Genomic DNA, 22,051 nt, shown 5'->3' on the forward strand with positions numbered 1-22,051 from the left:
CAAGTAGTGTCGCAAAACTTATATTTTTATAGTGTTGGAAAGTGTTTCTAGATGATCTGGCTACCCATGCCTATCTTTTTTTTAGCCAGATATGGCGTATATATAGGTATGTGTTCGATTTTCCGGTGATTGCCATTTTTTCGTTTTTTCCCAATTCTTTCAAAATTACTACGTACTAAGGAACTATCACAGAGTAATGATTCCTCTAGATGTTTATTTGTCGGAAAATTTTGTTTACTTTTTTTTTTTGATTGAATATCATCAAATTTTTTTAGCTAAAATATTGTTTTACATTTTTTTTTTCGATTTTATTTCCCTTCAAAAAAAATTTTTGGGGTCAGAATTTTAATTTTATAGTCGTAAAATAATCGACAATTATCCAGCAACCCACCATACAATTTTTATGCATATCCAATAATAATTAGATAGTAAATAACACCTTGAAATTGACATACCCTTCCTACATTTCAAGTGGCAGATTAGGGAGTCTGAGTCAGTGTGGTTGGCGGCCATTTTGTGGACATATCCGAAGCGTAAGCTGCCCTATCTATATATATTCTTGTTCCCTATAGAATTTGTGATATTTTAGTATATTTTTACCTGCATAAATATCATATTATATATTAAATATATGTATTTTTTTACGAAATTTCCAAGTACTCAAAAAATTACCTTTAGATATGGCCCCTAATATAAATGTAATTTACAAAATAATGAAGATTTTTTTACATATTTCTATTTTAGGATAACATATGTTTATTCCCTAAAAAAATTAGCCACTTCCTATTTCATTTGGGTACCCAAAAAAATTCATGAAATTTGGATAATTTTTTTTGGCCAAAAAAAGTTACCCTTTTTTTCTCATTTCAGATCTTCACCTCCATGGGTCTGACTTCATCCAAAATACATCAAGATGTGTCCTAAACATTCAAGAATCAATTCCTAAAAGGATTTGTGTATATATGTATAAACTTTTTTTTATGAATTTTTATGTCAGGTCTTTTTTTTTTCTACTTAATTTTTTAAAATATTTATAATAAATAGTTTTTCTGCAGATGAGTAGTATTTATCTTTACAGTTGTTTTAAGCATTCATTGAAGTTTTTTTTGGCAAAAGAAAAAAGGAGGTTACTGCAAAAACTGATTTTTCAAGAATTTTTTTTGGCGTCGGGGTCGTTCGCGTCCGAGTATACCCTTAAAGGGGTGTCCGAGGACCGTACCTATCCAGGGCTAAAGTAGAGGATATTCTAACAACTTGTAAGTAAAAGAAATGGATATGGACAGGTAATATAATAAGAATGACGGACAATAGATGGACATTAAAAATAACAGAATGGGTCCCTAGAGACTGTAGAAAAATAAAAAAAAAGAAATATAATTCGATGGATTGATGAGCTAAACATTTACATTGTATATACTGGCATAGAATAACCATAAACAAACAAAAGTGGAAGGAAATCTCTGACGTTTTTGCCCTACATTGGACTATTAACAGCTGATTATATATATATATATATATATATATATATATATATATATATATATATATATATATATATATATATATATATATATATATATATATATATATATATATATATATATATATATATATATATATATATATATATATATATATATATATATATATATTAAATCTAGATTTAAAATCCATGGTCATGATAATGATCTAGCAATAATACCGCGAACGCAAACTCTAGATGGCGCTCTTTGCTCTAAGGCTAACCACCGAAAATATCTCTAGGTGAACTGTTGGCTTCGTCATTCTTTTATCCTTGGCTCCTCTTGCTAATTGACAATTGGACTCGGTTGAGCTCGTTACTCCTTTTCAACATATACTTTTGACTAGGGAACATGTCTGCGATGACATGCAGGTATGTTTATTTATTAAGTTTGGTTTAAGTGATATTTTTTTTTTTATTTTATCGAGCAATATAAATTATTTGCTGAGTTTAGTGAATATATCGATGTGATTTTAAAATTATTTGAATTTAAATGTCTAGGCTTTCCATTAATGGCGTTCCCGTGTAATTTGTTTTTCTTGGATATTGAACGGGTTATTTCTGCACTCGTTTCGAAGGCCATTAATTATTAAATTACCTTATACCGGATAGAATTTGGACATGTATGAACGTTCAAGAAAATTATGTAAAGAACTTTTTTAATTCATTTTTGATAATTAGAATTTCTTTACCGTTTTGGGGTGGCTTATTAGGTTTACTCAAATATAACATTAGGGAAAAGTTTAAATTTTAAAAGCATACTGTGACGTCAATGCTCAATCATTTCTGGGGATTTTGACAATATTCTTTACATTCGTAACAAAATATGACAAAAAAACTTTGGAAAGTTATTTTGACCTGGGAATATTTTTGAGGCATTTTTTTCCATGCCTTTTAGTCCTCTATAATTGTTTGCTGGTGAAAAGTACTTACAATTCGAAGACTTTCTATCCCTTTTCTTAAATTTAGTGAACTTGGCTCTTTAATAGCACTATAAAATGTTAAAAATTTTCACATGTAAATTAAGTTATCTTATTGATACACGTGAGCGAAGGTGCAAGTTGATCCCTTAATGGTAATAGGAATATGGGTAAAGTTTTGGATTCAACCAAATTGGGAAATGTATTATATTAATATATTTTCCTAGTAAAGCACGTGATAACAAAACACTTCTTCTCAATACATTATTGTCGCTAATGCATACTTACAGAGAAAAAAAATATTTCAGGAATTGAAGGTCTTGACTTTTTCTAAGTTTAGTGTTTATCTTTCCATGGGCACGCAAGGTAGCTCTTGTTCGTTTGTATGTCTGTTTTCATCTTACTTGGCTCCGCCCCATTGCGTAATGTGACAACATTTGCTTGAATGCGCATTTGCTCCTCCCACTAATGTCGCTCCTCCAATCAAAATACTACTGGGTTCTTTTCAAGGGTTATTATTGGATGATTCATTGGTCTCTCAGTCTTGTTTCAAGGATCTGTTTTTCGTGCAATATAACATTGTAAACGATACTCTTTTGTTTTTTTCCCTATTTCATTATGGGAGAAACCCGTGATTGTCGTTTGTTTTCGGTTTTCAAAAGTTCCGGTTTCTATATTTTCATCACACGTCATTTTACTGTCATGGATCCTCCGGTACGGTTGTGTGAAATATGTCGTTATTCCTATTTTGATGTGATCGGCCGATTTCATGGGAATTATAATGGAACTCCTGAAGTAGTGAATCGTTTTCTAAGGGAGCATTCCGTATTACCTTTAAGTGTCCAGTGTGGTAAATGTGATTCGCCTTTACATTTTCGTGAGGATAGACGTGTGGTATTGTACCAAATCTGAACGTATTCCAGTACTTGATGATTCAGAAGAGGGTCAACCACAACCTTCCACATCTTCATCGTCATCTTCCGTTTAAGGTAAGATGTGATTTAACAAAATATATATATTCAAATTTACCCCTGGTTAAAGGGGGGGGGGGCGAAGCCCCCCCCCGGTAGGGGTACAGGGCCCCTAGGTTAGGTTAGGTGGGTTTGTTAGGTTCTGTGGTGCCCTGAAAATTACTGTGGCCTTAAGGGGGGGTCGCAGGGGGGGCGAAGCCCCCCCCGGTAGGGGTACAGGGCCCCTAGGTTAGGTTAGGTGGGTTTGTTAGGTTCTGTGGTGCCCTGAAAATTACTGTGGCCATAAGGGGGGGTCGCAGGGGGGGCGAAGCCCCCCCCGGTAGGGGTACAGGGCCCCTAGGTTAGGTTAGGTGGGTTTGTTAGGTTCTGTGGTGCCCTGAAAATTACTGTGGCCATAAGGGGGGGTCGCAGGGGGGGCAAAGCCCCCCCCGGTAGGGGTACAGGGCCCCTAGGTTAGGTTAGGTGGGTTTGTTAGGTTCTGTGGTGCCCTGAAAATTACTGTGGCCTTAAGGGGGGGTCGCAGCTAGGTTAGGTTAGGTGGGTTTGTTAGGTTCTGTGGTGCCTTGAAAATTACTGTGGCCATAAGGGGGGGTCGCAGGGGGGGCGAAGCCCCCCCCCCCGGTAGGGGTACAGGGCCCCTAGGTTAGGTTAGGTGGGTTTGTTAGGTTCTGTGGTGCCCTGAAAATTACTGTGGCTTTAAGGGGGGGTCGCTGGGGGGCCCTACCCCCCTCCCCCCGGTAGGCCTAGTTAGGGGTATGGGGGAGGGGTGCTGGAACATTAATTATTCATTTATTGCAAATATCATTCAATGCCCCAACACCCTCCCCCCCTTCCCCCACCCAAAACCCCGGTTCCCAAAGGGTGTCCCCCATAATTGGTGGGATGAACTAGGGTATACATAGTAAATCTCTAAATCGGTTGGTTTGCAGTCAAAATAAACGTTAAATTCATTGAAACCACACTATTTCTGATGCAACAAATATATTTTTATTGCATTTTTCCAAATTTGGCTGAAACTAAAAATTTACCGGAATATGAAAGGTCGTTTTGGTAAATGTGTAGGAGAGCTCCGCGGAAGATCTTGAAGAATTTAAACACCTACAATTCACTATTATATCATACAGAACGCTTATATAATAGTCAATATATGAACAGCTTCTATTTAAAGAAGATATTCGTGTGTATAGTTATGTTTCACCTGGATTTTTTCTGTGTTTGTTTTTGTTTACTGTGTGATGTCTTGGCTAAAATGAGCTGTTTCACCGCCTTACTGCGTATGGCAAACTAGTTCTCAATGCTATTCTAACCAATAACAGGTGTTTTCTTGACGTCACACTGTTTGAAAACCAATCGTGGAGGTTTTTACAAATCTAGCCAATGCTGACACTTATTACTTCACTTATCCCTGCTATTTTTCCACCAGTTACCACAGTTTACGTGAAGTTCCGCGGAGGAATATTTTTGCACGTCTCGGATCTCCCTTCAAACTGAAAAGCTCATTTTGCCGTGAAGTATGGAGCAATTAGCAGGACCTTCATCCCGTTCCAACTGTGTCACTTGTGACAATTGCTTTATTTCTTATGGGGATTTTTGTGTACATTATTCAGGGAAAGTTGATTTGCTAATTGCATTTGCTCAACGTCATTGTTTGATTTTGGCAGAGAAAAAGTGCCCTAATTGTGAAAATGTGTGCCGTATAGATTACAACAAACTAGCATTCCGGTGTGATCGTAGTGTGGTTACTCGTGGGAAAAGGAAGAGGAGGTGCAATTTTTTCGTGTCTTGTTTCAAAGGTAAGTTAGATATTGAGACTAATTTGAAGTTTGTGTTCCTTTTTTTGCAAAAGGCGTTTTCATTTGAATTTGTTTCGTTTGAACTGAAACTCAATGTGGCCTTAAGGGGGGGTCGCAGGCCCCCCCCCCCCCCCCCCGGTAGGCCTAGGTAGGGGTACATGGCCCCCAGGGTAGGGTAGGTAGTTGTATTAGGTTCGGTAGTGCCCCAAAAAATCACTTTTCTCCTCCCCCCACCCAAAAACCCCGCTTCCCACTGGGGTCCCCCATAATTGTAGTACTAGGTTTATGCTTACATTTTCTGTGTAAGAGTTAGGTGGTTGTAGGAGGATTATCTCACAGTTTCAAGGTAACTGTAGCTCTAATTTACTGTTTTCTTTCGTTTTCTACTTTTAGAAACTTTTAAATCGAGCGCGGAGCTCTCCTACACATTTACCCTATAAATGCCCAATTGATCATGGCATTTTAGTATGATTGTTCCGAAGTAAACCAGAACACTAACCAAAATGAGATGGGTTACTCTACCAGACTCAATACTTTTTGTGCATGGTTTGGAGTTAATCGAGCTATGGAAATCTGACAGTGACGGGCTGTTGATGTACTTGTAGCGCATTTTACGTTTGACTTCATTTGACTTTGATAGTGTAAGAAAGTAACTTTTTTTTCACGCGTTCACGTGATATCCTCGGGATTCCTTGAGCTTTGCAATAGTTCAGTGTATTAGTTATCACATATTGTCAGTATTGTTGTGAACATTCACTTGTTAGTTTTTGTTGTTTCTGAAATGTATGTAGATATATTTGCCAAGCATTTAATCATTCTAAAACTCGCTAAACTGGTAATACTAAAATCTATAAACCACTTAAATATCGTGCGCGGAATATTGCCACTGAGAAAATTGCCACTGGGTCAATTGCCACCGGGAATATTGCCCACCTAGGAATATTACCACTCTGTCAATTGCCACCGGGAATATTGCCCACCTAGGAATATTACCACTCGGTCAATTGCCACCGGGAATATTGCCCACCTAGGAATATTGCCACCCGGAAAATTGCCACTATGAAAAATTAATTTTTTTTCATTCAATAGTTTTATGAACTTTAAATCACTTAGAATTACGATATGGAATAAAGAATACAGGACAGCAAATCATTTACTTTTTATTATAGCTTTAGGAATATTATATCACTTAAAATTACATTAAGGAAATATATAGGAGAAAGAATACAGAACAGAACTTTTTTATTTCCAATACTTTTAAAAAATTACATAAAAAAACAGAACTTTTTTATTTAAAAAACATGCATATTAGCTATATGCAATTGAACGTAAATATCTAATTTTAATATTATAAGTGCTGTATTTCAATAGAATGTTCTTTATTTTGGCGTTTAAATATTGGTACTTTTTTGTCGAAGTGAGTCCCCTCGTTCAAAATGGATTCTCTTAATTGTTGCTAAGCGTTCTTCATCTTTAAGTGCGTCAATCAGCCGCCAGATATTGGGGTGGGCATTACCTACTGATTTATTAAGCGAATTATGAAACGCCTCTACGTTATTTGTTCGTGGTAAAGAGTTGACTACACGGCTATAAACATTCCAGAAACTTAGTGGAAATGTACCTGTAACTCTTCGTCTGTTATTCCTTGTCCCTCTCAATTCCTATGTATGTAGATTCGAAATAAGCGAGAAATTCCTGCGGTATGGCATAATTCTGACAGTTCTTCGAAAACCAAAATAACATCTTGAGTTGGCACAAGGCAATGGCAGAAAATTGTCTCATTTTTAAAGAGAATTCATTGTTGTTGTGGTATTCTTGTTTAAAACCCAATTCAACTATCTTTCTATAAAGCGATTGAGAGAAATGGAAGAAACACCCATTAAGAAAAACGTCTGGGAAAGCCGCCTTTATTCCATTAAAACAAGCCTTTTCAAAATCAATTGTAATATTTTCGGTTTCTTCACCACCTAAAAATTCACTCAATTTTTCAAAAACTCTTCTATATGCCTCGGTCTTGTTAGGTAAAAGAGCAAAGACACGTGGTATACTCAGTTTATCTTGCTGTACATGAACGGTTAAAAGTTGACAATAAAATTCCGGAGCAACTTTAAATGTACCGTCAATTGCCCAATTCTTAAAACGTTTTAAATCTTGTAGCCCAGCATCTGATGCAAACATCAATATGCGATCCACATCGTCCATACCTGAATCGTATTGAAGGAAAGTTTTCCCGCCGTCTATGACTGTAAATTCTAGTGGTATCGAATATCCTGCCCTTCCACATGGAACGGAAGGAAAATTTGAAAGTTTTTGTCTCCACTTCCTAATATTCCTGCTTACTAAAATTCGTTATTGTGATATTTTTGTTTATAAAAAACTCAAAAATTTCCTAAATAATGGTGGTTTGGAAACCTATCTAAAAATCTTAAGAGGTAAACAGTTGTCGAAACTATAACAGATAACAAGGAAAATCTTGAATGGAAAACTGATAGTAAAAGTCGGGGATATAAGGTAATAAAGTTGTAGGTCTGTTTGTTTGTTTTAAACCATTCCTATGGGTTTAGAGTTAGTTTTACACTGAGAAATAATTTCACTTAATTTAATTTAAAAAAAAAAATGGTGGCGATTTTCCGGGTGGCAATATTCCTAGGTGGGCAATATTCCCGGTGGCAATTGACCCAGTGGCAATATTCCTAGCCCCTTAAATATATACTCTATTTTACTTTAAGCAAACTCTAGCAAATATCGCACGTGTCGTCCTATCGAATAGCTATGGAATAAGCTGTAGTTACATTTTTTTAAATACCGCTCTAGAACGCTTAGTGGCTCCAAATAAGACTTTAACGACAGTTTTATCATTTATTTAGTATTAGCGTTAATGCACCTCACGCGGTGGTCATATTGAGAGGGAATTTGCTACTAAATCATGGCGTTGTCAAAATTGTCCTGAACACGTAATATTTAACAGATTTCGAGTGGTTCGAATAAAATATACCCGTGAAGCTCATCTTTAATACTTTGGTAATACCTGTGGTTTTGGATCTTTTATTCTCTTAGCACTTATGCGCCATAAACAAATGTTGTCTTCTATATTATTCATACGTTTTGGATATTTTTTGGCTGATATTCCAAGTTTTAAGCTTCACAACTCTGTAGGCTACGTCAATTTTGGGTAAGTGGTTTTTAGGCTACGTCAGTTCTGGGTAAATGGTTTTTATAAGGGCAGATAGTCTCAAGATTCATCTACAGTATTTAATTTGGAGGCTTAGCTTAGTTCACGTTTACTTTAAATCCTAAGTTCCCATCACAATCCTGCTCGTTCTCAAGTTCTACCCCCTAGAAGCTTAGGGTGAAGGGGAGGGGCGGTTAGCGAAAAAGGCATGCATTTTTCCCTTGGCAGTCCTATTAACTCCTGACAACTTTAGTCCTAAAACGCTTGCTTCAACTGTCTTAACGTACGTAACTGAAAGTAATAGAATAGTTTATAAAGCTTCTACAACATTGTCCGCTAGTCCATTCACGTTACTTTTTTTTTTAAGTCTTCTCTTTACAAAGTTTCAACTGGATCGCTGGCTTACTTTATAGCAAATAAATGTTTGCGTTTAAAAGGATTATTTAATCAGTTTGCGTAGTGGATTGAATAAGGTATCTGTAGTACAACGAAAGGAGTGCTATTTGCGCATTATTCAGATTCTGACTCCACATAGTTGACAATTACTTGACTGACTGTAATAGATTAAGCCAACTAAACGTAACTAACGACACTCCTAAGCCTAAACGAAAGTGGGGCTCAGTTTTGGAAGAAAGGAACTAATGAATGGATGTCTGCCAATTTAAGAAAACTTCATAAAATGCAGTTTCTCTTTGGGTAGTTAAGTGTATAGCAATTTTATTTTTGGTTGTGTATAGGTATGCCGCGAAGTTTTTAGTTGAAAATTGCTACACTGGAATTGTGCTGGTAATAGTGTAACTTAAGAGCATTATGAAAACTGAGTGGTCTAGTTTTGTAAATGTCATTTTTGCCAGGTATATTAATGTTTGACATGTGGGCCGTTTTCAAAAGTTTCTTGCATCTATGCCAATATGAACCTGTGATGCTCGTAGATTTTTAAAGATAACTTAGTTTCATAGCCCTATATCAAATCTAAATTGGTAGCTGGTATTGCTAGTGTCTTGGTATTGGCTACATTGTAAGTAGTCAAGTCCGATTATTATATAGTCCACTTTGAAATAGGTTCCATTCAAGAATTTTGTCCTATAGTACAATTTCATTCTACTGTAGTGTTCTAAGGGGAGAGATTAATCATGTAACAGTTAGGGACAATGTAGGCATTACTTAGTTTGAGAAGCGTCGTTGCTCGACTAATTTACAATTTTCCCCACTTCATCGCATACTGTCTAAATTCGATGAACCTTAGCTAAATGTGTTACTCTTCTGCGCATTCAGGGTTGAATGGCTTTCCTGGCCTCAGTGTTGGGCCATATGGGTCAAACTTGTATAAACTTTCCCACCCTGTTTCCAGTTGAGCAATAGGGGCTATATTTGTGAATGTTCCCTCCTTGTTGTTGGTGGCAGGTCATGAATCAAATTTAATGAAATCCCTAAGTTTCAGTGGTGGTGGGCCTGAATGGGCCAATTTAAACATCCCTACCAAAGTCTGTCCCATATTTACGGGCTGCCAACACAAGAGACCTTGTCATACATACTACAAGGCAATCTAAAACTAATGAACGGTCTGTCCCACCATGTTTCTAGTGGCAGCCTATAAGTCAAAATCTCTCAACCTGGTGGAAAGTTATATGGACCAAATTAATCTGTCCCCACAGTCCAGTCGTGGGTCATATTTGTCAAATTTAACGTCTCCATCCTATGCTACGTGGCAGGCCATATGGCTCAAATTTGTCCCCAGTGGCGAGCATTATGAGAAACTTGATATAAAAAAGTTCTTGTATATTTGTGCTAATATAAGCCTTTAAAATATTTCGCCTAGTAAAATGCAGCATTACGAACGTGATTGTCCTGAAAAGTTTATCTTTGACTACTAAAACACTTGAAGCTAATTTCATAACGACCGTCCAATTTGTAATTAAGATTGTCTTAAATCATCCTGGCATCTTAGACATTTACCCAAATTTATTCTATTACCTTAAACTTAAATTATCAGTATATTTATTGTATACGTTCCTACATGAGCTAGCTATTGTACCAACCGTGTGTCACACAATTGTACATAATTATTTTGTATATATTATGCTTGTATCTGCGCTGTTCCCTCGCACTAAAAAGAACCTGAATGATCATGTCTCCGTTTTGCTCTGTAACATTGTCTCTCGAACAGGGTATGTTACAGAGCAAACGGAGACATGATCATTCAGGTTCTTTTTAGTGCGAGGGAAGAGCGCAGATACAAGCATATATACAAAATAATTATGTACAATTGTGACACACGGTTGGTACATGTGCCTTTGAGTTCACAACCCTCACTCGGCACAGTCACACTGTTTCCAGTGCAAAGATAGGTATTTTAATACTGCTAATAGGATATTCAGGAAATTTTAGGTTGTAGCAAGGCAATTATTTCATAGATTGGTAAGGTCTCAAATTGTTCCCCAGTCAGCTATTTCAAATTAGGTCTCATTGCTTGGAATGGAAGGGAATAAGGTACGTTTAAAGAAACAAATATAGAACAGTACCGCAGTCTTCAAAGTTTATTATAAACATTTAAATTTGTAAAGGAGACTTCCTATACAACTTTTCTATGCTAAAAGTTGCCTGAATTTTCATGCTTTACATATTTTGACATCCTCCTAAATTATTAGATGGCCATGGGTTGTGGAATTAAATCTATTTTAAAACTAATCTTCGGTATTTATATACCTTCTATATATTAGTGCTATAGGGGGAAAACTAAAGAAATTAAGGTGGAAATAAACTTGTTAGTCCTTAGTCGTAGGGGTTGGTTAAACCAGGGTTAACCTTGAGTTAAACTAGAGAACATAAAACGTGCTCGGATCCCAAGAAATATAAAATGTTATAAATTAACATTACCTTAGCTCTAAAGCATTTTATATTAGTTGCTATTCCTTCACGTTTTCAATTTTGTACTGAATTTGATTTAATGTGATAAGAATATTCCTCTTTGCCTCAAATAATGACAGTTGACAGCTCTCTAGGTTTTATAAGGATGATTTTAGTTTGGTCTATGGGTCCATACAAAATTTTGTAAGGGCAGGAAGCAGTTTTTTACCGAATGAAGTTTTGTTTATTCTAAGGTACTACGGAGAGAACTGTTGAATGGCTTTAGCGGGGCGGGGGTAGCAGTTATATCTAAGTGGCTTAAGAGCAAAAATTTTTTTTTTCAGCACTTATATTTTAAGTATGCTAGGAACTCCATTGAATTAGTCTTACTGTCCTTAGGGTTTTTTAAAGATTTTATAAAGGTAGACTTCAGTCTTGAACATCGGAAGATACCGTAACAATAGCCATTAGAATTTACCTGAATTTCACTGTAGTAGCTCTGTACAGGAAATATGAAGTTTGATTTCAGCAACGATACTCTATTTACCGTAGTTAACGTTCTTATTGAACAGTAGATCTGTTTTGTAATCTTGCTTTCCATCTATTGAAATTCATTGTATATTGCCCAGAAAGCCATATTTGAGCCTCCATCAATATTTCAAATGCTTATTGATGGTTCGAGAAATTAAATTCTTTCGATGCCTTCAGGTTAGTAATACTGTAAACCCAGGTGTCATCGCTAATACAGAATTTAAACAACAAATGAAGTGTGGTTTGCGTAACTGTTCCTACATACTACCTGCTAAAGGATTACCTAACATTTAACTCTGTACCTTTTATTGGGTTATACTTACTATTTCCATTTCTCTGTACCTTTTATTGGGTTATACTTACTATTTCCATTTCTCTGGATCGTAAATTATATCAAATTAACAAATAAGAGCTTGATACAAGATTTTAATTCTTATGTAATGCCATAACGCCCCAAAATTTAAATAAGCATGCATGGTTTATTTGGCATTTTAGAAGTACAAAGGAAAAATTAGATAATAGAATGATCTATAAAGGTTTTCAGAGTAAACTATAATGACTAAGGGTTTTCACCTCTTTACCAACAAATAAATGGCAATTTACTTGGAGAGCCTACGACGTTCATAATTTTAGTATATATACTTTAGCACTTTGGTTATTTTTGTCAACTCTTGAATAACTGGGGTTAGATTGAAATATACCATATAGTGTAGACAAACTAATTTAGCATTAATGCGTTTTGTGAGTATACTTTTACTATTTTTTTTTCATTTTTTTTTCCATATTTCAAATTAATGTTGATAGCAGTTAACGTTCGATATACAATTTCAGATTTTGATTAGTGTTAATTTCTCTTCCAGGTGTATAGCGGGTTGCATACGAAATCCAATGACTGAAAAGAAATTCCGGCTAATTACTTTGAACTTGATGGAATGGAACGGCTGAATCAACATTATCAAGCTGAACTCTAGGAATGGAATTTGACTTGTTTAAAGCTTAAGGCGAGTTAAAACCAGCAATTTTATAAACACAAACGCCAGGTCTCGCTAGTTTTCTAGATTGTTCCCCCTAGAATGTTGTCTTCCATGCAAAAACAGCTGAAGCCTCCTAGATTAGTGCACGAAAATTGTATATAAAAAAAAATCTAATGCTGAAGTAGCCATGGTTTTAGGAAAACTGGAAACTCTTCAGATCTTTTTTTTTTTTTTTTTTTAAGTTTGGAAAATGAAAATGAGAAGCAAATAGAACAAAAATGCAACCCCGGTTACCACAGTATCTATAGAACTCAGATTTATTTGTTATAACTTTAGTGTAGATCGCAAATCTCTCAAAACTAATCTACATATCCCTAAAAACTAATGGAAGCTGGTGATAAGAATAAACGTCCGTGGTCACATTCTACATTATAAAACTGTAGCATTCTTTATGAAATTAATGGAATTTTACTTAGTAAACCAAGGCAAAAACTCGTCAGTAGATGTTAGTGGACTAGTTGCCCCTCATTTTTGACCAGTAATAGATTGTTTTAGATTATCTTGGTTAACCAATGACTATTTATTAAACTCAAATTATTGTATCTGAAAGGGCTATCGGAGATAACTTGTGACTAGATTGTTTTTCCCTTATTTAATCCAAGCATTCGCAAGATAGATATTTAAATAGCCCTTTTATGCCTGGCAGTAAACTCGAACGGCTGACGTAGGATAGGGAAATAATCAGTGGCTTAACCTTAGGCATGGGATGGAGAATGTCTTAACCGTTGAAGGAGTTTAAACTATTTTAGGAAATATTAATGTTAAATAGGTAAAATTAACTTTTAATCCTTTACAGATTTGTGCTCCAGTTTGCGTAGTATGGCATAAGGCACTGAAGCCCTAAGACGACACGAAGGCTATCCTGCAGCAAGTCGAGAAATCGCTCGTTTGAATCCTGCATGAGTTAAGTATGACCCTCCATAATGAACTAATGCTGTAAACTTAATTTAAATCATAAATTTAGTTTAGATTTCTATTCTATAGAAGACAGGTTAGATTTTGTGGCATTTGATGTTCGTATGGAATTGCATACAGACCAGGAATATCAAGCTAGACTGAGTAAATAGCTGACAATGTTTTCTGTAGGCATTGGTATTCCTAGATATTTTCCATTCAATGATTTATTTTCCCTCTTTGTTACTGAAGTGATAGGCCTCATGGGGTTCACTAAAGCTATAATAAATTTGCCGATTTTTACCAAATCCTAGTATTTAAAAAGCCCTTCAATAGTTGCATTTTTGATAAGTTTCTAGTTTAATTCTTTTAGATGTGATTTAGACGTGAAGTAACCTACTTAGATATGAACATTACACAAAAAAAGGTTACATTTTTGGTAAAAGTTTCCAGGTTGGCATGCGTGAAGCTGTAATCCATTCTCCTGTAACATTGTTCTCGTACGTGGATAGTCAGTGCACCAGACGTGATGTACTTAGTTCAGCTTGTTTAGCAAAGGTCTTTTTACTTACATTTAGGTGAATTCACTGTTGAAAACTTAACATGCAGTAGGTACTAAAATAATTTCATTACTGCATATCTTTTCTTGAAATATCCTAATTTTTGTAGTCTCAAGTTAACCTCAATTTTTTGTTGGTCTTAAAAGTTTCCTAGTTTTGGGAGCTTAAAATATTCTGAATGTTTTGGGGGCTTAAATTATTTGAATGTTTTGGGGGCTTAAAATATTTGAATGTTTTGGGGGCTTGAAATATTTGAATGTTTTTGGGGCTTGAAATATTTGAATGTTTATGGGCTTGAAATATTTGAATGTTTTGGGGGCTTGAAATATTTGAATGTTTTGGGGGCTTGAAATATTTGAATGTTTTGGGGGCTTGAAACATTTGAATGTTTTGGGGGCTTGAAACATTTGAATGTTTTGGGGGCTTGAAACATTTGAATGTTTTGGGGGCTTGAAATATTTGAATGTTTTGGGGGCTTGAAATATTTGAATGTTTTGGGGGCTTGAAATATTTGAATGTTTTGGGGCCTTAAAACATTTGAATGTTTTGGGGGGTTTAAATGTCCTAATTGTTTTTGGGGGGGTTTAAATGTGTTAAATGTTTTTTTTTTTTTGGGGGGGGGGCTTAATTGTCCTAAATGGTTTGGTGGGTTTAAATGTCCTAAATAGTTTGAGGGTTTAATGTCCTAAATAGTTTGAGGGTTTAATGTCCTAAATAGTTTGAGGGTTTAATGTCCTAAATGTTTTTGAGGGGTTAAATGTCCCAAATGTGTTTTGGGGTTAAATGTCCCAAATGTGTTTTGGGGTTAAATGTCCCAAATGTGTTTTGGGGTTAATTGTCCTGAATGGTTTGGAGTTTTAGATGACGTGCAGGGTTTGGTGGGGGGGGGGGGGGGTTGAAATATCCTGGATGGTTATAACTTTATTGTAGATCGCAAATCTCTCAAAACTAATCTACATATCCCTAATAACTAATGGAAGCTGGTGATAAGAATTAACGTCCGTGGTCACATTCTACATTATAAAACTGTAGCATTCTTTATGAAATTAATGAAATCTTACCTTGTAAACCAAGGCAAAAACTCAATGTTAGTGGACTAGTTGCTCTTCATTTTTGGCCAGTAGTATAGTTTAGATTAACTAGGTTAACCAGTGATTTGATTTATTGAACTCAAACTTCTTGTATCTGAAAGGGCTATCGGAGATAACTTGTGACTAGATTGTTTTGCCCTTATTTAATCCAAGCATTCGCAAGATAGATATTTAAATAGCCCTTTTATGCCTGGCAGTAAACTCGAACGGCTGACGTAGGATAGGGAAATAATCAGTGGCTTAACCTTAGACATGGGATGGAGAATGTCTTAACCGTTGAAGGAGTTTAAACTATTTTAGGAAAAATTAATGTTAAATAGGTAAAATTAACTTTTAATCCTTTACAGATTTGTGCTCCTGTTTTCGTGGTATGGTATAAGGCACTGAAGCCCGAAGAGGACATGAAGGCTATCCTGCAGCAAGTCGAGAAATAGCAAGTTTGAATCCTCTGAGTCAAGTTAAGTATGACCCTCCATAATGAACTAATGCTGTAAACTTTCCTTGAATCATAAATTTAGTTTAGATTTGTATTCTATGGAAGACAGGTTAGATTTTGTGGCATTTGATGTTCGTATGGAATTACATAGACCAGGAATATCAAGCTAGACTGAGTAAATAGCTGATAATGTTTTCTGTAGGCATTTGTATTCCTAGATATTTTCCATTCAATGATTTATTTTCCCTCTTTGTTACTGAAGTGATAGGCCTCATGGGGTTCACTAAAGTTATAATAAATTTGTCGATTTTTACCAAATCCTAGTATTTAAAAAGCTCTTCAATAGTTTAATTGTTTTAGATCTTATTTAGACGTGAAGTAACCTACTTAGGTATGAACATTACACAAAAAAGGTTACATTTTTGGTAAAAGTTTCCAGGTTGGCATGCGTGAAGCTGTAATCCATTCTCCTGTAACATTGTTCTCGTACGTGGATAGTTAGTGCACCAGACGTGATGTACTTAGTTCAGCTTGTTTAGCAAAGGTCTTTTTACTTACATTTAGGTGAATTCACTGTTGAAAACTTAACATACAGTAGGTACAAAAATAATTTCATTACTGCATATCTTTTCTTGAAATATCCTAATTTTTGTAGTCTCAAGTTAACCTCAATTTTTTTTGGTCTTAAAAGTTTCCTAGTTGTTTTGGGGGCTTAAAATATTCTAAATGTTTTGGGGGCTTAAAATATTCTAAATGTTTTTGGGGCTTAAAATATTCTAAATGTTTTGGGGGCTTAAAATATTAATGTTTTGGGGGCTTAAAATATTTGAATGTTTTTGGGGGGTTTAAATGTTCTAAATGTTTTGGGGGGTTTAAATGTCCTAAATGTTTTTGGGGTTAAATGTCCCAAATGTGTTTTGGGTTTAAATATCCCAAATGTGTTTTGGGTTTAAATGTCCCAAATGTGTTTTGGGTTTAAATGTCCCAAATGTGTTTTGGGGTTAAATGTCCCAAATGTGTTTTGGGGTTAAATGTCCCAAATGTGTTTTGGGGTTAAATGTCCCAAATGTGTTTTGGGTTTAAATGTCCCAAATGTGTTTTGGGTTTAAATGTCCCAAATGTGTTATGGGGTTAAATGTCCCAAAATGTGTTATGGGGTTAAATGTCCCAAAATGTGTTATGGGGTTAAATGTCCCAAAATGTGTTATGGGGTTAAATGTCCCAAAATGTGTTATGGGGTTAAATGTCCCAAAATGTGTTATGGGGTTAAATGTCCCAAAATGTGTTATGGGGTTAAATGTCCCAAAATGTGTCTTGGGGTTAAATGTCCTGAATGGTTTGGAGTTGTAGATGGCGTGCAGGGTTTGGGGGTGGGGCGGCTTGAAATGCCCCAGTTGTCTTGTGGCATAGTCGATTGTGTAATTCCTGTTAACACTTTTTTTTTTTTTTTACTTACAGGTTAACGTGGCCTTCAGTTGGATGCTTTTGATTGATGCGTAGAGGATTATCCTGGCACTCCTTGTAAAGTACTTCAGTGGGAGAAGAACAAGTGGAACTTCTACATAAAACCCCATTTTGGACGTTTGGATTGTGTAGGAAAATGTCCCTAATTTAATTTTTTTTTTTTCACAATGAGTATTTAAGTATCTAAATATTCTAAGTCTTGGACAATGATGAATTTAAATTACTAGCTTATTAATTTATCTAAAATCTTGAATTTTTAGTTTAGTGAATTCATACTCAACTCCCATTAGAAACTGCTTTAATGATTAGGTAATGACTAAAATTCAAAGTTAAATTAGTCTCTACTAGTAGAAATAATCGAGATTGCACTCCTAAGTGAGCTAACCCAATTAACTTAGAGGCTAACTTCATTCCCATTAACTTGGTGGCACCTATATAATGTCATGGAAATCACTCATGAAATTACTGGTGGTACAAGTATGTCAGGTATGGGCTGGGGTATGTCAGGTATGGGCTGGGTTGGGCTGGGCTGTCAGATACGGGCTTGGTTATGTCAGGAATGGACTGGGCTGTGCCATGTCTGGTACGGGCTTGGCTATGTCTGGTACGGGCTTGGATATGTCACTTATGGGCTGGGTTTGGCTATGCCAGTTACGGGCTTGACTATGTCACTTATGGGCTGGGCTTGGCTATGTCAGTTACGGGCTGGGCTTGGCTATGTCAGTTACGGGCTTGATTTTGTCGGGTAGAGGCATGTCGGCTCGGGCTATATTGGGTAGAGGCTGGGCAGGACTGGACTAGGTTGCCAGGTGAGGGCTAAGCTATGTCTAGTTGGAGCTGGGCTAGGTTAGGTTCAGGCTATGACAGATAGGGGCTGGGCTGGGTTAGGCCATGTCAAGTAGGGGCGGGATGGGCTTAGATACGAAATTTTCAGATAGGAACCGGGTTATCTAATTTAGATCTCAAAGCATAGAGATATCTTCAGGTTAAAATTGTTCAATCCACTGTGATGGCATAAGGGGGGGGGGGTAGATCGAGATTCTAGCAGTTTGCCTAAGTTTGTATATCTAATTTTTACTATCAAGGATTAGTATGTGTAGTAAGATTTGGAAAACATAAATTGAGTTTAGTTTGCAATCTATATGCTTTTTAAAGTTCAGGAAACAGGGACAAGTTAGTACAATGGTTGGGAAAATTACAAAACTATAAAAGAATAGTTTATATAAAATCACTAAATTATATGGTGGCCAAAATTCAGTTGATGAAAAGTGATTTCTTAATTTCTTTATTTTTGGTTATTGAATGGTTTTCAATGTTGATTTCAAGGTGTGTTCGTTTAACCTTTTTTCTTTTTCCTATAAGCTGCTGAACTTTTTCAAAGTTTACTTACTACTAAACCCTTTTAAGTTTCATTATTATACCTTAGATTTCTGATCCCTCTTAATGCATTTTGAAAGTTATAATTTTTCTAATTTTAATGTGGTAATTAGCAAATGTATATTGGGGGTAATCTAAAGTTTAAACTATTAGTCCTATTCTTAAAAATCAGTAAATATTTCAATGGTTGAAATTCGTTAAAAACTTACCCACTTTTATTAAATTTGAATTTGTATTTGATGGAATGTCCATCCTCCCTCACCATATTTCTCCCCCCCCCTCTCTCTCTCTCTCTCTCTCTCTCTCTCTCTCTCTCTCTCTCTCTCTCTCTCTCTCTCTCTCTCTCTCTCTCTCTCTCTCTCTCTCTCTCTCTCTCTCACTCTCAATATTTGGGTGACTTGGTCGTTAGTTTAGGTGTAGTGTGAATAAAAGATAAGTGTAGCATAGGTAATTGAAAGTTATTGTAAAAGTATTTCAGTTTAATAGCATATTTTAATAATGAAAAAAATATTGCATATTTTGATTAAAAAAAAAACTAAAGTTGAATAAAGATGCTCCTTAGATTTATGCTTTTGGGAAGGTCGAAAGGTTATTTTAATTGATATAAATTTAAACGTTTAGTACTGGGAATTGAATGCCTTAAATATTGCTGGAGTATGCAGAATAGTGAAGTTTTAGGCGATAGTCGGCTTTGGTGTTGGGGGGGGGGGGTAGTAGGGTGGTAGGAGAGCTTTGGTGTGGGGGGGTGTGGGGGTGGTAGGAGAGCTTTGGTGTGGGGGTGGTAGGAGAGCTTTGGTGTGGGGGTGGTAGGAGAGCTTTGGTGTGGGGGGGGTGTGGGGGTGGTAGGAGAGCTTTGGTGTGGGGGGGGTGTGGGGGTGGTAGGAGAGCTTTGGTGTGGGGGTGGTAGGAGAGCTTTGGTGTGGGGGTGGTAGGAGAGCTCTTGAGCTTTTGTGGGCGGATGGTAAGGTGGTAGGAGAGCTTTTGTGGGCGGATGGTAAGGTGGTAGGAGAGCTTTTGTGGGCGGATGGTAAGGTGGTAGGAGAGCTTTTGTGGGCGGATGGTAAGGTGGTAGGAGAGCTTTTGTGGGCGGATGGTAAGGTGGTAGGAGAGCTTTTGTGGGCGGATGGTAAGGTGGTAGGAGAGCTTTTGTGGGCGGATGGTAAGGTGGTAGGAGAGCTTTTGTGGGCGGATGGTAAGGTGGTAGGAGAGCTTTGTTGGGGGGTGGTAGGAGAGCTTTGGTGGTGGGGCTGGTAGGGCCTTTGCTCGTACTAATATTGGTGTGCTACTGTCTTAAGCACACATTTGAGTATGAGTTGTTTTCAGATGTATTTAAATGGTTTACTGAATACATCTTAATGGTTTTTAAGTTTTATTTTTAATAAACAACAGAGTTAAACATCTCCATCACTGGAGGAAGCTGTGTTGGTCCACATGACCAATTCTGGTGAAGTTTAGATATGAACTGAATAAATTACCGATATCACAAATATCGTATGCTTGCTTTAATTTAGCCAAGTGACGGAATCGGAAGACACCTGCATCCGGTGACGTCACAAACTTTCACACGAGGAGACAATGTGTTGACGTTAAGAAAGAATGTCAATCTGCGAGGTTAGCATTATACATCCTGCTTATAATTTGAATGACTACAGCAAAACCCAGGGTTAGCTCTTCCAACCAACATGACATATTACGTCATTTGTTTTAAACATGTAATATTACTATTCTAACTATTACATAAGCTCGGCCAGCTATCTCAATTTTTTTTTTTACAAAAAATTTAACAAGCCGAAACATGGTTATTAGGTGTGACTGGACATACGTATTATTCTTTGTTCAACATTAGCCATAACCAACTGAGGACGAATGTCCAAACAGGCACATCAAAAAATAATAACAATAATGCATACAAAAAAGATATTACCAAAGCAAAAAGAAAAATGCATGATAAAACCAAGATCATATATATGGTACATTGCTAGCAAATGATTACATGGTACCAAAAAACAAAATAAATTCTGACTTACAAATGATTCGGTAACTTGATAAAGAACAATTGTTACCTTTGTCAGAAACAAGATACTCAATTTTTAGTGCACAAACACGAATTCCTGGTACGTACACGTACCACGGTTTCGTACATATATATATATTTATATATAGGGCTGATATATTTTATTAGATGCCCATAGATTGTTATATATTTTATTATATTTCTTTTTCTCTTTTCTTTTTTTAACATTCCGGCTTATATACTTTTATTAGATGCCGAGAGAAAAAATGATTTATATCCTTTTTTATTTTATTTATTTTTTTAAATGTTGTTTTTAAATGTATTTTTAACAATGCAAATGTAGAGAATTTCTTTAATTACATATTACTAGCGTATTAATCAGCTTTTCATACAAACATCTTCCCGACAAATTACTCCCTTAGCGAATGAGGTGGCCACTCATACAGCTTTGAACTGGATCAGGTAGGGGGTATTGTCAGGGCTATGCAACTCGTTCCTTTGTAGCTGCTTGCTGTGCCGTAACCTACGCCAAACAAGGATGTTCACGGCGATAAATATTATCACCGTGACACACAAACTAGCCAGTATTATGGGGTGAAGAATCTCTTTATAAGTCGGTGACAGGTGGTCCTTTTCGGTAAGTTTCATCAACTGCTTTGCCACACGGCCGTTGTAAGGGAGAGGAAGTGCTGGCATTGTAGAGGTCCACGTGAAGTTCGCGAAGTAAGCTCGTTCTCTGATGATTGTCCGTAGACCAGTCACCATGGAATTCGGGGAAGTCCCGATACAGCCATCTGCTGCGACGAAGATGTGGTTGAAGGATGTGGATCCGTCAGGGCATGATACATTGAAGCCGTCCTTGTCGTATCGTATCCACGAGCCATTATTTAGTCTGCAATTGAATTCTTTATTGTCAAAGGGATAAAGCTTATCCAGACAATTTTCACTTGTATGGGAGAGAGCACCGTCTAGCACTATACCTAACTCGCATGAATCCATTAAGTTTTTACGGAATTCAAATGAGTCAGCTGTACATATTTTTCTATCCATTGCGTCTGAACAGTGAGTTAATTGATTTAAGTCTTTAATGACCGTATTTGTTTCCTTGTCTGGGGAAAGCAATACGTGTCCTGTCAAACTGGATATTACTGGATTTGAGTGATTCGTCATGAAAGTCGGAAATGGTGATATCCTGTAAGATTGCCAGGCATCAGAAGAATCAAAGGGAATTGTAATCCTAATCTTGTTATTATCTACGTTTACTGTAATTAGGCTGTAATAAAATTCTAACCTATGTTCGTCTAACAAAGGAACATAGCCTAGTTTATCCCTTCCGTTCTCCAGAACTAATTTTAAGTAACGTATAGGCAACAAATGGGGCGACAATACACCTTTAGTTGCTAACGTGATAGCTTCTACATAATC

At 36.4% G+C, this 22,051-nt stretch overlaps 1 long non-coding RNA gene across 1 annotated transcript; it reads left to right on the forward strand.

Moving 5' to 3' along the window:
• Positions 1–1,858: 1,858 nt before the first annotated feature.
• LOC137629427 (uncharacterized) lies at positions 1,859–19,317 on the forward strand. The gene is made up of 5 exons (XR_011041504.1): positions 1,859–1,894; positions 12,617–12,757; positions 13,587–13,698; positions 15,683–15,792; positions 17,230–19,317. It is a non-coding gene; the product is annotated as an uncharacterized lncRNA (long non-coding RNA).
• The last annotated feature ends 2,734 nt before the right edge of the window (positions 19,318–22,051 follow it).

This window comes from Palaemon carinicauda, chromosome 37 (assembly GCF_036898095.1).
Source record: "Palaemon carinicauda isolate YSFRI2023 chromosome 37, ASM3689809v2, whole genome shotgun sequence".
In the NCBI taxonomy this organism is placed as follows: domain Eukaryota; kingdom Metazoa; phylum Arthropoda; class Malacostraca; order Decapoda; family Palaemonidae; genus Palaemon; species Palaemon carinicauda.